The sequence below is a fragment of the Lagenorhynchus albirostris genome, chromosome 7 (genome assembly GCF_949774975.1).
Source record: "Lagenorhynchus albirostris chromosome 7, mLagAlb1.1, whole genome shotgun sequence".
Lineage (NCBI taxonomy): Eukaryota > Metazoa > Chordata > Mammalia > Artiodactyla > Delphinidae > Lagenorhynchus > Lagenorhynchus albirostris.
Window position 1 is genome coordinate 57,091,384 of NC_083101.1, and position 15,219 is coordinate 57,106,602.

Consider the following 15,219-nt stretch of genomic DNA (forward strand, 5'->3'; position numbering starts at 1 on the left):
GTATTTATACGAGTATAAACTTTTCCTGTTGAAGGCTTTTTTGTGTGTTGTGAGTGACATTTAAAATCTTAACTGGTTTAGACAGCCATATGGATTCAAGTCTCCAGATTAAAAACATGGGGCTAATTTATCTGTTTATCTTTAGGCCTGATATTCTAAACATGCTAATTGACCTTAATTGTTTCGAACATATGTAAAAGTGGAAATTTGAAGTAGTCTTCTGCTTTGGCAAATTCTTATCATAATGGTCTGTTACTGATTTTCTTGTTAATTTAACTTTTATGACTTGTTCCTGGCTCACAGTATATGTCTGTCTTACCTGATAACCCATTTCATTTCATTCTGACTATAAAATCATTTTCTTGTAAGTCAAGTGCTAATTGTATTGCTCTGGTTTCAATTGTAGATACATTTCCAGTAACAGTCTGGAGCAGTAGATTTAAAAATCCTTCCTATGCTCATAGATGATTTTAACTTTTTTCTGCATATGTCATTTACTTAGTTAAGTGTGTAGATTCTGTCTTAAGATGATCTTAATGGGTCAACATTCTCAAAAGTTGTAGCCTTCCACCTCCTTTTGGCGCAGAAAGAAAATGGACTACCTCCTTGACGTATATCTTCAGACATCTGTCTGGATCCTCTTACTGCACTTTCTTCTCTCTGGTTCTTTTATCACACTTGGCTTCCTTCTCAGGCTTTTGTTCCCCACGTTGTGGCATAGATAACTGTTGGCTTTTTCTAGGCTAATAGACTAGGAACAAGTCCTGAGATGAATCCCCTTGGCCTACCTAGGTCGTGTGCGGATCCCTGAACCAGTCACTGTTGTCACTGGGATGGAATGTTTGATTGGCTCCGTCCAGCCGCACCTAAAACACAGGCCCTGGGCCTGGGGGAAAATTGTTTTTAGTGCTTTTTTTAGTCAGAAAACATCCTAATAAAAGTCTTAGGAGTGAACCACATAATAAAATTTAGTGATTTAATCCTGCTACATCAATTTCAGTAAATTTTTTTTTTTCTTCGGTACGTGGGCTGTTGTGGCCTCTCCCGTTGCGGAGCGCTCAGCGGCCATGGCTCACGGGCCCAGCCACTCTGCAGCATGTGGGATCCTCCCGGACCAGGGCACGAACCCGTGTCCCTGCATCGGCAGGTGGACTCTCAACCACTGCGCCACCAGGGAAGCCCAGTAAAATTTTTTGAACAAACTAAATAATGAATAGTAAATTATAAATAAAAACAGCCCTATTCAGTTTCACAAAACTTAACCAATGGTGAGAATTGCGAACTTTTTCCAGATTTCTGCCCCCCCTCCTTGTAGCTGCTTATTTATGAAGTTTGGTAACTGTGCCCATCATACCTCTTTGCTCATATTAGGCACTGAAATATTTGTGGAATGAATGCTGTCATAGCTTGTTACTCTGGACATTATTTCAGCAGCACAGGTATTAAATTGAACTGAGAATGGATGTAATTTAATATTTGATTAAAGGAATGGGCCTTCTACTGTTAGTTTTCTTTTCCATATTCATTTCACAGAGAGGGGAGATAAAAGCTTGTGGTAGGGTAGGCTTCGTGCTTCTGCACTTGGAAGGGAAGGCTTGCCATTTGCAGTCTTGGGCCAGAGATTGTATGGATCAGGTGGACAATTTGCAGCAGAATGGATTTCCCACACAGAATTAGAGTACTGGGAAGCCATTTACAACTTATTTCCTATGTTCTTGGACAAAGTAAAAAGGCAAAGGATGAGCAGACGTGGTATGTGATAGTTGTTTATTGCTATAAAAAGTCCTCCCTGACCCCTGCCCTGCCTTCCAGAAGACCTCAGCAACAGTTCTTGGAATGTAAAATGAACCAAAACTGAAGTGATGAACTAGTGTCCTAACCCTGCCATTCCCAGTGCTTTACCTTCCTCTCCCCTTTAGTCGGGTCTCTCCAACCCCATGAGGAAAAAGATTTTTGCATTTTGATTTAAAGAGTCACTGCTACAGCTTGTATTTATTCACTAGTGAAGGCAGAACATTCCTGGTTTTTTGTTTCTTGACAGTGATAGATTGTAGTAGGCAGCCACATCTGAGGAAATAAGTGAAACTACAGCCCTGAAATAATTTCTTATTACACATATAGAGGCATAATCTTTACTCTGATTATTGTGTAAGTTGTACAAATAGGGGGCTTTATTTTGGCACCAAAAGTTTGGTTGGATATAATTGTTTTAAACTGGAGTGGTCTTTAGTACTTTGCAGTATTTGAGGCTGATATCGGCTGTGTTTATGATTACTTTCTGGACTCAGTCCAGTTTGAATTTAAATATATTTAAAAGTACATGTGAATATGAGGGAATGTAGATCATTAAAACTGCATTTATTATGTAGCCTTTCTTTTTTTTAAACATTTAGACTGATTAATGAGTTTCTGTAGAGTAAAAATAGAACACATCCTACCAAATCACTTTCTAGATTTTATCAGTAGACCCATTGCCCCTGGGGTAGTGAAGGACTTCTCTTGTCCAGAGCTTGTTAATGATCATTGCAACAATGACAATTCTACATTTTATTTGTATCAACCAAATTCTTAGAGAGTGGATATAAAGTTAGAAATCTGAGTTGTAGTTTGTAGCTGTGTCATTTGCTGGACAAAAAAAAAGCATTCCTTAACATTTATGACATGTTTCCATTAATTAAGGCAGAGCCCTCATATTTGCTAATGAAATACTTTGAGGTCTTCTAATGAAAGGTTCTACATAATGATAAAGTAATTCAATTTTTAAATAAATTATGTAAATAGAAATGAAGCAAGTAAATAATTCAAATATAGTAAGGTCAACATTAGATTCATTTTCATTTTTGTTTTGCTTCTTACATTACGGGCAATATTCTAGCGTTTGGCAGTCATTCAGCTAGTATTTATGGAGCACGTACTATGTGTTGGTGACGGTAAAACTGATCTGAGTCCTGTCTTCACAGAATGTAGGTTCTAGGGCAGGAAATAGATGTTAACCAAATAAACATACAAACATATGATTAAAAATTGTTACAAGTGACCTGAAGGAAAAGAACAAGGTGCTAGGAAATGAAATACTTTTGGTTTAGGTAAATCTAGAGAGATCAAGAGTGAGAGAGAAACTTCATCACTTAAGAAAGGGATTCATCTATTTATGGATATTTCCACTCCAAGTGTAGAGCTTCAGTCCAAGCAACCTCCTCATGCCATACGCACTTCTACTTGTACCCACCACTTCTGTCCCCACACTGCTCTCCCCAGTATCAGATTTAAGGAAATGGATCAGTCTCTAACATATGTATGTGCATTATAGGTAGATAAATGTATATATTACATATATGATCATGTGTAACCTGTTATCTCCACCTACTGGTAATGCTTTCCCATATCTCTAAATCCCATATCTCTAAATCCCAAATCCCATATCTCTAAATGTTCTTCCGTAAGTTATACCATGAGTTTTTAAAGGAATACCCTCTTGTTTCTAGAAAATGTTTTTTTTTTCCTTTTTTTAGATCTTTGATAAACACTGCTGAAATGAACATTCTTAAACATAAGCTGGTACATTAAGTAATAATTATTTTCTTAGGATAAGTTCCCAGTTGTTAAATTACTGGTCACAGATTATTCATATTTTAAAAGTTTTATTACATATTTAAAAGTTCTGTGTTGCTAAGTCATTGGCATGATTTATCCTTAACATGTCACCGATTGGTTTAATGCAGCTTCATTTTTTGCTATTTTTTAAAAAATTTAAGCCATTATTTCTTTTTTTAAAAATTTATTTTATTTTTGGCTGTGTTGGGTCTTTGTTGAGTGCGGGCTTTTCTCTAGTTGAGGCGAGCAGGGGCTACTCTTCGTTGCGATGCACGGGTTTCTCATTGCAGTGGCTTGCCTTGTTGCGGAGCACAGACTCTGGCATGCAGGCTTCAGTAGTTGTGGCACACGAGCTCAGTAGTTGTGGCTCGTGGGCTCTGGAGCCATTTTTTGCTATTTTTGAGTCTATAGTCAAGCAAATAATAGTAATAGTCATGGAAGTTAGTTCTGCATGTTGGATCCCTATTGGCCTTAAACTGATTTAAATCCTGTTTTTCCCATCTTAATTTCTTAGAATAACAATGAATCCTCTTATAAGAAATGTTTTTCCATAGACTTTCCTATTTATGGTTTTCTAAATTTGGCCAGAGAGAAATTGAAGAAACACAAATCCATTGTGTGTTTTTCTATCTTCTATTTGTTTTTCTGCTGGTTCAATGAATATATCTACCTTTTTCCCCCTGCTTTAAATCATCTCACAAAATTAATAACAGAAAAGCTAATAGCAGTGCCAGACATATTCTCACACTTGAATGGGAATGCAGGAATTGCCAGATAAAATGAATCTGAGATGCTGAATTATTTACTTATAGTGCTGTGTGGTTTCCTAAGGAAGTATTGCTGAAAAAGTATCTGTTGTCAATTTAAATAATTTTATTTCCATCAAAATTATTTGTTTTCCTTTGATTATTTAATGTTAAATTTCCAATCATATTGTTAACATTAGAAAGCCTGAAATAAATTATACTTCTTCCTAAAGGCATTAATTTTTTGACCTAGTTAGCTTTCATCCGGTTGTCTCTTGTTTTGGAAATAGTGCCAGAGAATTTTTTAGGTGGCAAGAGACATGTGATCAGAGTGCGTTGAGTGTGGGGTAGTGTTTATGACATGACTGTTAAATAAATAAAGGTTTCATTTTTTCCTGAAAAATATATTAATAATTCAGTATGACATATAGGATTTAAACATATGGTAACCTAGAATTTATTAGAAAAATAACAAGTTATTTTTGTTTCTCCTAAGCGAGAGCACCCTTGATATATACGGTCAGCTCTCCGAATCCTCGGGTTCTGCATCTGTGGGTTCAACCAATTATGAATTGAAAATATTAGGGAAAAAAGTCTAGAAGTTCCAAAAAGCAAAACTTCAATTTGCTGCCCACTTTGGTAGCTATTTATATAGCATTTACATTGTATTTATAACTATTCCCATAGCAGCTACATGGTATTAGGTATTATAAGTAATCTACAGATAATTTAAAGTGTGTGGGAGGATGTACATAGATTATATGCAAATATTTACTATACCATTTTATATAAGAGACTTAGGCATCTGCAGATTTTGGTGTCTGAGGGCGGTTCTGGAACCAATCCCCCAAGGATACTGAGGGACAGTGGTACTATCCAGAGCTTCCATTCTGGGGATTACGTTATGCATACATGGCCTTTTTATTCATTTTCCTCCTCATTTGCTCCTCCCTCTCCTCTTTAGAAAAACGGTATTTACTTATTAATCATATTTCCTACATTGATAATAGTGTTTGAACTGTACAAAGAAAGATGGAAAAGGGTTAGAGGATGTTGCCTTCATCTCCAGTTCCACAGAAGTGAACATCTCCAGCATTAGTCAGATGGTTCTTACCATGGCCAGTGTTCTATCGTGAAACTTGGGGCATGGCTAATTCTGCATTCAACCCCTTGAGTTACTCAGCATGGTCCTATGTGCTTAGTGGCTCAGTGAATGGGAAACTGAGAATCCCAGAGATGCTGGTAAGTAGGATGAGTCTTGCATCACTTGAACTTTTTTTCCCACTCACTATCCTTGTGCCATCCAGCAAGTCACTTAGTATTTTTGTGCCTCAGTTTCCCATCTATGAATTATGATAATTAGAGTGGATTTTTTATTTCCTAAGGTTCATTCCAGGTGCAGGATGAACTTCTAATTGTGTCCAATTAGTCATTAAAAAATATTTGCAAGATTCAAAAGTCAGTGTATCTGAGCATCTTGGGAGGAGGATTATATGTTGTATACTTCTATGTATTTCTGTTGGCTCTCTCGCATATGATCTTACAGAGTCTTAGGAGCAAATATTTATATTCATAAATCACTTAGATCCCTAGGACTCTGCAGAGCCCCATTTTTTATCTGATCTTGCCCAAATTTATCACCCATATAAAGTGTGTGACGTGCAATGCATGAATTCAGAACAAAATAACTTCATCTGTTCCCCAGTACTAAAGAGTTCAATTTCATGCTGTGTTTTACATGGCACAGTGGGAGTAGATTGTTTAATGTCTGTAACTCTGAACTTCCTTAACCTTTCTATCAGATACTTCGGTAAGTGTTGAGAAGCAGAAATTCTAAAAATAATTCCTACAGTTTTTTAGAGACCCTTGGAGCAAGCTATTTGAGCCCATTCCCCTTCTTTTTGCATAGTTTTTCATTGTCTATTTGAGCAGTGTTCCCATGGGTCAGAAAGATAGAGTTTCTAGTCTCATACCTTAAATTGCTTTATAATTGCCTTACTTTATAAGGGAGATATACCTTATAAAGTATGGTGAAGCCTGAAAATATTCAGAAGAAATTAATCTGAATCTATTAAAAGTAGGGAGAGCGGAGGAAACATATTTCAGAAAGTTGCTAGCTAGACTGGATAAACTCTATCAATACAGCATGACGTCATGCATAAAAAGCTAAAATAATGACATCCAGGCATTTATTCTCAACTACAATTTCAACTTGGTTATGGGTCATAGAAAAAGAAGTTTAGAATGGAAAAGTGTGGCCCATATTTAAATTAAAACCATTTAAAATGTGTTAAATATGGTTTGGTTTTGAATGTCCACAGTAGATTGGTTAAGAGTATGGCAGTTATTCTAGATTGAATCTGGTAAAGGCTGTATTACTTGTTAGCAGTGTGACATTGGGCAAATTAAGTAAAATTCTCTGAGCCTCTGTTTCCTCATACGTTTATAAAAGGTTATTTATTGAAAAAATATTTTTAAGGGCCTCCAGTCCTCTAGACAACTAGAATGTACTTCTCAGAAAGACAGACACAATGTATATTTTCATGGTTTAAAATAGACTGGGAGGGGAAGGTCAGATATGGCAAAAGTATCTGAAATAATTCACAATAATGATTTATTAAAGTGAGAATAAGAAATTTAGTAGTGGTATCAGACTTTCTTACTATGAATATGATTATCTTTTTGGCCATTAGGGATATATATATTTTTTTGTGGTATGCGGGCCTCTCACTGTTGTGGCCTCTCCCATTGCGAAGCACAGGCTCTGGACATGCAGGCTCAGCGGCCATGGCTCACGGGCCCAGCCACTCCGCGGCATGTGGGATCTTCCCGGACCGGGGCATGAACCCGTGTCCCCTGCATTGGCAGGCGGGCTCTCAACCACTGCACCACCAGGGAAGCCCCCATTAGGGATATTTTAAAGCTATTTTCTTCTTTATGTCCATGAGAACAAAACATTTAGAAAATTTCTCTGGGTGTGTATCCTGGGATCCCCAGAACCTTTAAATGCTTTGTGCACCCTGACAACATCAGGGTTATGTGAGCTCTGCAGAGCAGTCCGGGGAAAAACAAGGGATGTACAGGTCTCCTGCAGAACTTGCTTCATTAATGGATATAAGTACAAAAGAAATGACCTTTGCATTCTTTATATACTTTCATTGTTGATTAATACTGATCTTAGAATTGTATTTCTTTTATCTCCCTGCTCAGTCAGTGTAAACATAATTATATAGTTTACTCTTCATGTGATCTGGTGAAATAGCCTATTACTTGTCTTTGACTGATATTATATGAAATGTTACTCAGGAAATCAAAGTGCTGTTCAAATATTATTTTCACCTTAATTAGTTTTAAGTATTTAACAACTCTGTTTCTTGTATTAAAATAATACTTATAAATTAAGATAATTATAATAATTTTCTCCCAAAATTATTAATGAAGAGGGTACATGAACAAATGAGCAATGATTGAATAAGTACACGGATGAAGTAAATCAGTATTATAATGGGTATTACATATGACCAAGGGATGAAGAAGGCCCATTTGGTGTACAGTGATGGATACCTAAATATGTTCCATAGATAGGAACTGGCAAGAAATGGGGCATTTTCTGTTCTACTGTTACATTAATTTCACGCAATTTCTTTAGCTCATTTGAAGAATCCCATGGCTCTACCATCTTTGAAAATAAGTTCTGTAAAATATAAGTATTTGAGCCCAGACTGAAACTTTAAAGCATTACATTGCTTTACAACAGCATTTTGAGTTTCCTTCAGTATTTTGTGAGGAAGAGGGTTGGGAGGATCATAATCATAATCATGTTTAAGGAGCTCGGCTGATCAAGTGTATTTACACTTAAAATTTTTTGAACCTTTGTGAGAGACCCAGGAAGACATTTTTATATGAGGGAGCATTCTCAGAGCTCAAGACTTACCATTTTTACTCAGCTAATAAGTAGAAGAGCTGTAGTCAGTTCAGGGTTCAACAAGTATATAGATAGAGCAATGTGGCTACTGCTTATTCATCATATTAAAAACATAGTTGTATTCATTAATCTGGTGGATTCATCACCATTGTGGACTTTAAAATTGCCTGGTTTCTTTAGCTCAGCACAATGTATATTAGAGTCATCTACATTCATTATACTGATTCTGAATTCCCCTTTTTCTAATGTATACTTAGTTTTGAGTCAGCTAAGAAATACTGATCTGTTTGGAGTACTCCAAGGAGGGTGAAATTCTGTTCAGATTTGTAACTGGCAATGAAAATTTTATGATAATAGAATGAATTGACTACAGAGTAGAATATTCTACTTTTTAAAAAAATTTATTTGGAATAATTTCAATATAAATAGGTTCCTTTACATTTTTTTACAGTTAGTCAACACATTAAATACTTTTATTCATTCTTAATTATATGGTGAATGTAAAAAGAATGAAAGTTCCTTCAAAAATTTTTGTTGTATCTCAACAGGTTAGATACTTCTACAGATAGTATAATAATACCCTGTCAATAGATGTTGGCTTCATTAACTGCATAGTGCATTTATTTTCTAAAATTGTTTTTATTTAATGATTCTTAGCAACCGTTTAAATTAGGCCATGTTTCTGTTAAAATAATTAATTAATTTCCGTAAAAACTGAGTGGTTTCTCTATTGGAACACAATGCCAGAAAATATTGATCAGAAATACTGCCTTAAAAATTTGAGTGCATATTGGAAAATTTTGTTTCTCATTCATATTTGAAATGAAAAATAACTAAGTATAATTGTACCAGAAAAAGTCTGGGGTTCCTGGACTTCTGCAAATTTAATATGGGTTAACAGTGTGGCAGTTTTCCAAAGAGCTGGGTCCTTTCTCTTCTATAAGTTTGGTATGATGCAGTAGATTGGATGTATGTTTATGTAGTTGTGAAATGAAGATGGAGATTCCAAAGTACTAGTGGATTGATAGTAACATAGTTTGTTTTAATGCTAACAAATTTACCAGCAGGTTATTTTTTTACATGTGGAGGGAAAGAAGAATTTTTAGGTTTTGGACATGACTAAGTTGAAAACAGATAAAAGGATTAAAAACAAAAACAAAAAAAAGAAAAAAAGGGTTAAAGAATAGGAAGGAATGAAAGAGATGTAAATCTGGAAGAATAAAGAGTAAATCATAGATCAGTTGGCCACAGATTTCTCTTGATGCTCTAGTGCTAGAATTGTCTAAACCTTTTTTTTTTTCCAATGAGGTATCTGAGCTTCCTGAGTGCTAAATTATCTATTTACTATAAAAGGTAGTTTGATGGTTTAGAATATAATTATATTTCAGGCCTAGTTACTGACTTTGGCTCTAATTAGTTATCACCATCAGTCACATTCTTGGTTAAATAAGAGGTTGCTATGCCTAAGTAGTATCTTTGTTATTACTTAGAGTAAACAATAATGAATAGTTGTGTCTAATTATGTTAATAACACATTCTTCTTAATTCTTGTTGTCATAGCTAAAGGAAGTGTGTTGTTAGAAAACAACGAAGTGGAGAATATTTCTCTTCCCTTTATTCTTTATTTATGATGTTCTTTCAAAGGGCAACTGGTAATACAAACTTTTGGGTTCTCAAAGCAAATGAATGGTGATTCCATTGAAGGTTTGGCATTTTCCCATTTGATACACAGTCCTATATTTTCATAGCTTATGTGTTTGGAGATGTAAGACAGTTTTGCTATGTGTTGGCTAGGAAATGGATGCTTCTTTCTTACTGTATTTCTAATTTAATGTAGTAATTTGGTTGTACCTTGAAGATAATTAACAGATAACCTTCAAAAACAATAATTTTCTTGGAGGGGGACTAGATTTTGATAAAAACTTAACTTTTCCAATTATTGATTTGAATTTTTGAAGGAAATAGGAATTGATATGCTTGTTTGTGTTTTTAAAATGAGTCATTTTCATTGTTAAGTACAATTAAAGTGGTTATCATAAAGGACAGTAACTTACAGTGTTCTTAGGTTTTAAGATACACCCACTACTCATGTGCCAACAGCAGACAGCAATATATGCTTCATCAGACACTTATAAATATTCAAAACAAGAGTTTGCCATCATTGGCTCCTTTCCTCTTTTTGACTGTCCTGTTCAGTAAATCTGTTTCATCTATGCATTGGTCCCTTTTTATAATTGTTGGGAAATTAATAATTTATAAGAAAAATTTAAACATTATTTATCCTCTTTGGGCTATGATATACTGTGGTTGACATTCATTGGAATTTTGTATGTAAAAAAGAGAACATTTTCCTGTATATGTACAGAAAATTAGTTTTTAATTCTGAGATTGATAGTATCTCATGTCTCTTGAAACTACATACATGGAGCCATCTAACACCAAGCTCTTATATTGATAAGAGGCCCCATTTTGGGGGATACAGTAGAGAAGTCACATGAATTCATCCCCCACCCTCACCTTATTCTACCTTACAGTATCCTACCTGGCAGGATTCACTTGGGTCACGGTGTTTCCCCTCGTAAATGCCTGACTTCTGTTGATCTTTCAGTTTCTGTTGTTTCTTCAAGAGGGGAAGCCGAGGAGTTGAGTCTGATAGGAAGGACCCAACCAGGAGCTGGATGTGCACCGCAGTGGGTTCCACCCATGACAAGGGCCCAGTCCTCTCACATTATCTCTCAATCCCCTGCAAGGTCATAGTTGCTCTCGATTATTCAAAACCTCTGTGCTTCTCCTTCACTCTTAAGACCCCTCGTTATACCGGAAGCCTGATTCTTACTTCCTCAGTTGCTTCAACTTTCCCAGTAAGGCAAAATTTAATAACACTAAGAACCTCTATATTCTTGTAGTCAGACCAATTTAAGGCCTTGTCCCCTGTGTGTCTGTGTCTCTTCTTGTCTGATAAGGGCACCAGGCCCATTGGATTAAGGTCCCACCCTACTCCAGTAACCCCTTATGTAATTACTTCTGTCTGCCATAACCCTTTCTCCAAATAAGGTCCGCATTCTGAGGGGGGTTAGCACTTGAATATACCATTTGGGGGTTGGGGGAGGGAGACACAATTTAACCCATAACAGCCACATCAAGTGGCTATTAGGTTTGTTATCTTATTTTAAGCTATTCTTTCCTTAGTTCCTTCCTAATTATCATTTAATTGTTATAAATAGACTGAAAAGCAGGATAATTTCACACATTTTTGCATACCTTCAAAGCCTTCCTTATCAGACATTTGCACATGAGAGGTTTTTTCCCTCCCATAATTAGCCATCCTGTGTGTCACAAAGAAAATATGTTAAAGTAATAGCTCAGTTTGGGTTTTTATTAAACATCAACTTCTTATTTTATTAATCATATATTGTGGTTATATGAAATTTCCAATTCTACAATTCATATGACTATTTGCTGCCTTAGAAAGTTGCTGATTTTTAGAAACATTTTCATCTTGAAATTAGATTGCTGGTTTTCAATATAAATAACGGAGAGCCTGAATTTGATTTCCTGGGAGATAGGAACAAATAATCATGATTCTGTGTAACAAGTCTTAGGGTGGTGAAATATGGAAGAATTCAGTGCTTAACAGACTACTGACGATTCCCTTTAAATTTGGACTTAGCCATTACATACATTACATATTACATAACTAGTATGAATGTTCTTAAAAGAAACAGTAAGAAAAGCCATTCTTATTAGTGTTTTGAATTCATATCCAAAATAGATTACTTGAGAAGTATTACCTATTATTGGTTATTGCTCTTTGTACCAATATGTAGTCTGTAAATTTCTTTGTTTCTAAATGGGAGTGTTAATGTCTTCCGTTCCTACTAATAAAGTCACATAGCACGTTCTATTAAATGATCTCATCTAATCTTTAGGGCTTTAAGATGAGTGTATTATTTGTCACTACTGACAAGAGTAGATTTTCTCTGTGCTGTTGAAGTTTACTTCAACTATTTTTGACTCTGGCGTTGTTCCCTTGCATTATTTTGGGTATCTTATGACTCCATTTCTGAATACTTAAAATCAAAGGCAAGACATACATATGTTTTATTTTAAGGAAGTCTTAGAGTTTATTTTTTTCTTAAACTTTTTATTTTCAGATAATTGTAGATTCACATGCTGTTGCAAAAGATAATACAGGTAGATCCTGTGTATCCTTTATCCTGTTTTCCCCCATGGTAACCTCTTACAAAACTATAGTACAATATCAAAAAAGAGGAAATTGACAATGATAGAGTCAAGATACAGAATATTTCCACCACTGCAAGGATCCCTCACATTGCCCTTTTATAGCTGAACCCAGTTCCCTCTCACCATCATCCCCTCCCTTAACCCTGGCAACCATTAATTTGTTCTCTATTTCTATAATTTAAGACACATATTCTTGTATTGAGTCAAACAGTCAGTTGAGTGGTAGATCTTGTTGCATGTATACAAAATTCAAGACTTCTAGGAGAGAGGAATGGGAAATCAAAATCTAGGACAAAATTCTTGCTGTGGAAACTTATATCATTTATATTGTCCACTCCTTTTTCTTCATGAAGCAAATATTAGTAACACTATACGAAAATAAGAGAGTCTCTGCTGGTGAGTCTCAACTTATTTCTTCCTTTAGTGAAAGGTTGCGTCTTAAACCAAAGTATCTTTAAATTTCTCAGAATCCTCATTTTCCATATTTCTAAGCTAATTATAGTAAAAATGACTTAGAACTCTCTCTTTATAGGCATGCCTCAGATATTGTGGGTTCAGTTCCTTTCCCCACAATAAAGCCAGTCACACAAATTATTTGGTTTCCCAGCGCATATAAAAGTTATGTTTACACTGTACTGCAGTCTATTATGTGCAGTAGTACTATGACTAAAAAAAAACACCATGTACATACTTTAATTAGAACATACTTTATTGCTAAAAGATGCTTAACCATCATTTGAGCCTTCAGTGAGTTGTAAGCTTTTTGCAATAGTAACATCAAAAATCACTGATCACAGATCACCATTATAATGAAAAAGTTTGAAATATTGCGAGAATTTCCAAAATGTGGCACAGAGATACAAAGTGACCAAATGCTGTTGATAAATGCTGTTGGAAAAATTGATAGACTTGCTTGATGCAGGGTTGCCACAAACCTTCAATTTGTAAAAAGCGTTTTATCTGTGAAGCGTGATAAAGCAAAGCGTGATAAAGCAAAGCGCAATAAAGCGAAGTGCACTAAAATGAAGTTTGCCTGTACTTAACTAATAATAGAAAGCAGTGGTGTAGATAAATAGTACTCCATTCAGAAGAATAATTGGTACAATTTGCATTCAGTGTTTAGGATGGATTTTCTTTGGATGGCAGAATGGTGAGCAGGAAGGCATTGTGGTAGGAGCAAAAGCACTGAGGTAAGGAAGCTCATGGTGACTCTGCTCCTTGGGTTGAAGAGGAATGTTCATGTTGACTTGCAGTGGGAGAGAAACCTGGAAATCTCACTAGTGGAGTCCAAGCTTAGAGCCCTTGAATGCTGGGCTCAGGACTTTATTTTAAAGGCAGAGCAGAGTATTACACCTTATTGGACTCCGAAGTGAAAGATTATGAGATATTTGAGGGAGATTAAAGTGACAGCTGTAAAGATGAATTGGTGCTAGGAGAGACTGCAGGCAGGGAAATTAGTTAGTTTTGTTATGCTAGGTTTTAGCATCTGACAGTGAAGGTGTCCTGGTAAAAGGATTTCTGCAGGTAGAGGAAGAGCTAATTATAGATGATGACAGACTGGATTTCTAGGGGTAGAAGGCAAGGGAGGGATTAGGAAATGTTGATTGTGAATATAGGAGAATAGAAGGATTGTCATATCATTTATAATAAAATTTTTGTTTGTATTTGGAGAAGCTGGTTTTAGGCATACTGACTGTTAGCTGTGTCCTGTTTTTTGTTTTTTGTTTTTTTTCCTTTTTTCTTTTTCCTGAACTTTCAAGGCAAGATTGGAACTCTCTGGAGGAAGTTTTAAGCTGGAGATTATTAGGAAATTTTAAATTAATTTGCATGGAGATGATAATTGTATTGCCAAAATATTGAAAGACTTACTGTTTCAAGGCTGTTGTTGAGTCAACCAGTCTGTTGCCAGGTGTGTTAGGGATGGTTAAGGTATGTTACGTCTTTGAGACTATCTCTGTTTCACTATTTGAATTCTATCTGTTCCATTGCATGGAGTACTAACCTAGACACAATATAACCTGTGTGAGGTCTTTATAGGAAACTTGCTTTATATGATATGACTTCTAACTATGTATTCATGAGAATCAAAGTTCTAGTGGATTCAAAATAATCTTTTCTTTGAACTTCTTAACACTATTCCTTCTTTCTAGTGGATATGATTGTAGTGGTGATGGTGGGTGTTTCATGTGATATGATGTAGAAGAGGCTGTTTATTTGCTCCTAATTGTTGGTTACTTTGTGAGAGTATATTTGTTAATAAACATTAATGTGATTAAAATATATCTTGGAGAAAATTTATCTCAACCTATTGGTTAAATTATTCTAACCACACATTTATTAGCTACTTTTATTCATTGTCAACCTAGGTTTTCAGCTTTACAGTATTCAGCTCACTGATGCATCCTTGTGCTGGGAGGGTAATCCTTCTGTTGCAGGCATGCTTTCAAATGTGTGCTCTTTCCTTTCAGTTGTTCTTGGTACACAGTTTCCAAGAACTCTGCAATGCATTTTAACATCTTATTCTACTGTTTATAGATGTGAATATACAGGTTATCACCTCCATTCAGAAGAAATTGAGTTTATTACTCACTGACTGTTTTTCTTAAAACTTTAAAAAAATATTTATTTTATTTATTTATTTTTATTAATTTTCAGTTGTGCCAGGTCTTAGTTGTGGCACATGCGGGATCTTTGCTGTGGCATGTGGGA

General features: G+C 35.5%; 1 protein-coding gene across 4 annotated transcripts in view; it reads left to right on the top strand.

Annotated features, from left to right (window-relative positions):
* Positions 1 to 15,219, top strand: part of KDM4C (lysine demethylase 4C) — a 400,008-nt gene that overhangs the window by 195,673 nt on the left and 189,116 nt on the right. The gene's annotated exons all lie outside the window — the stretch shown is intronic.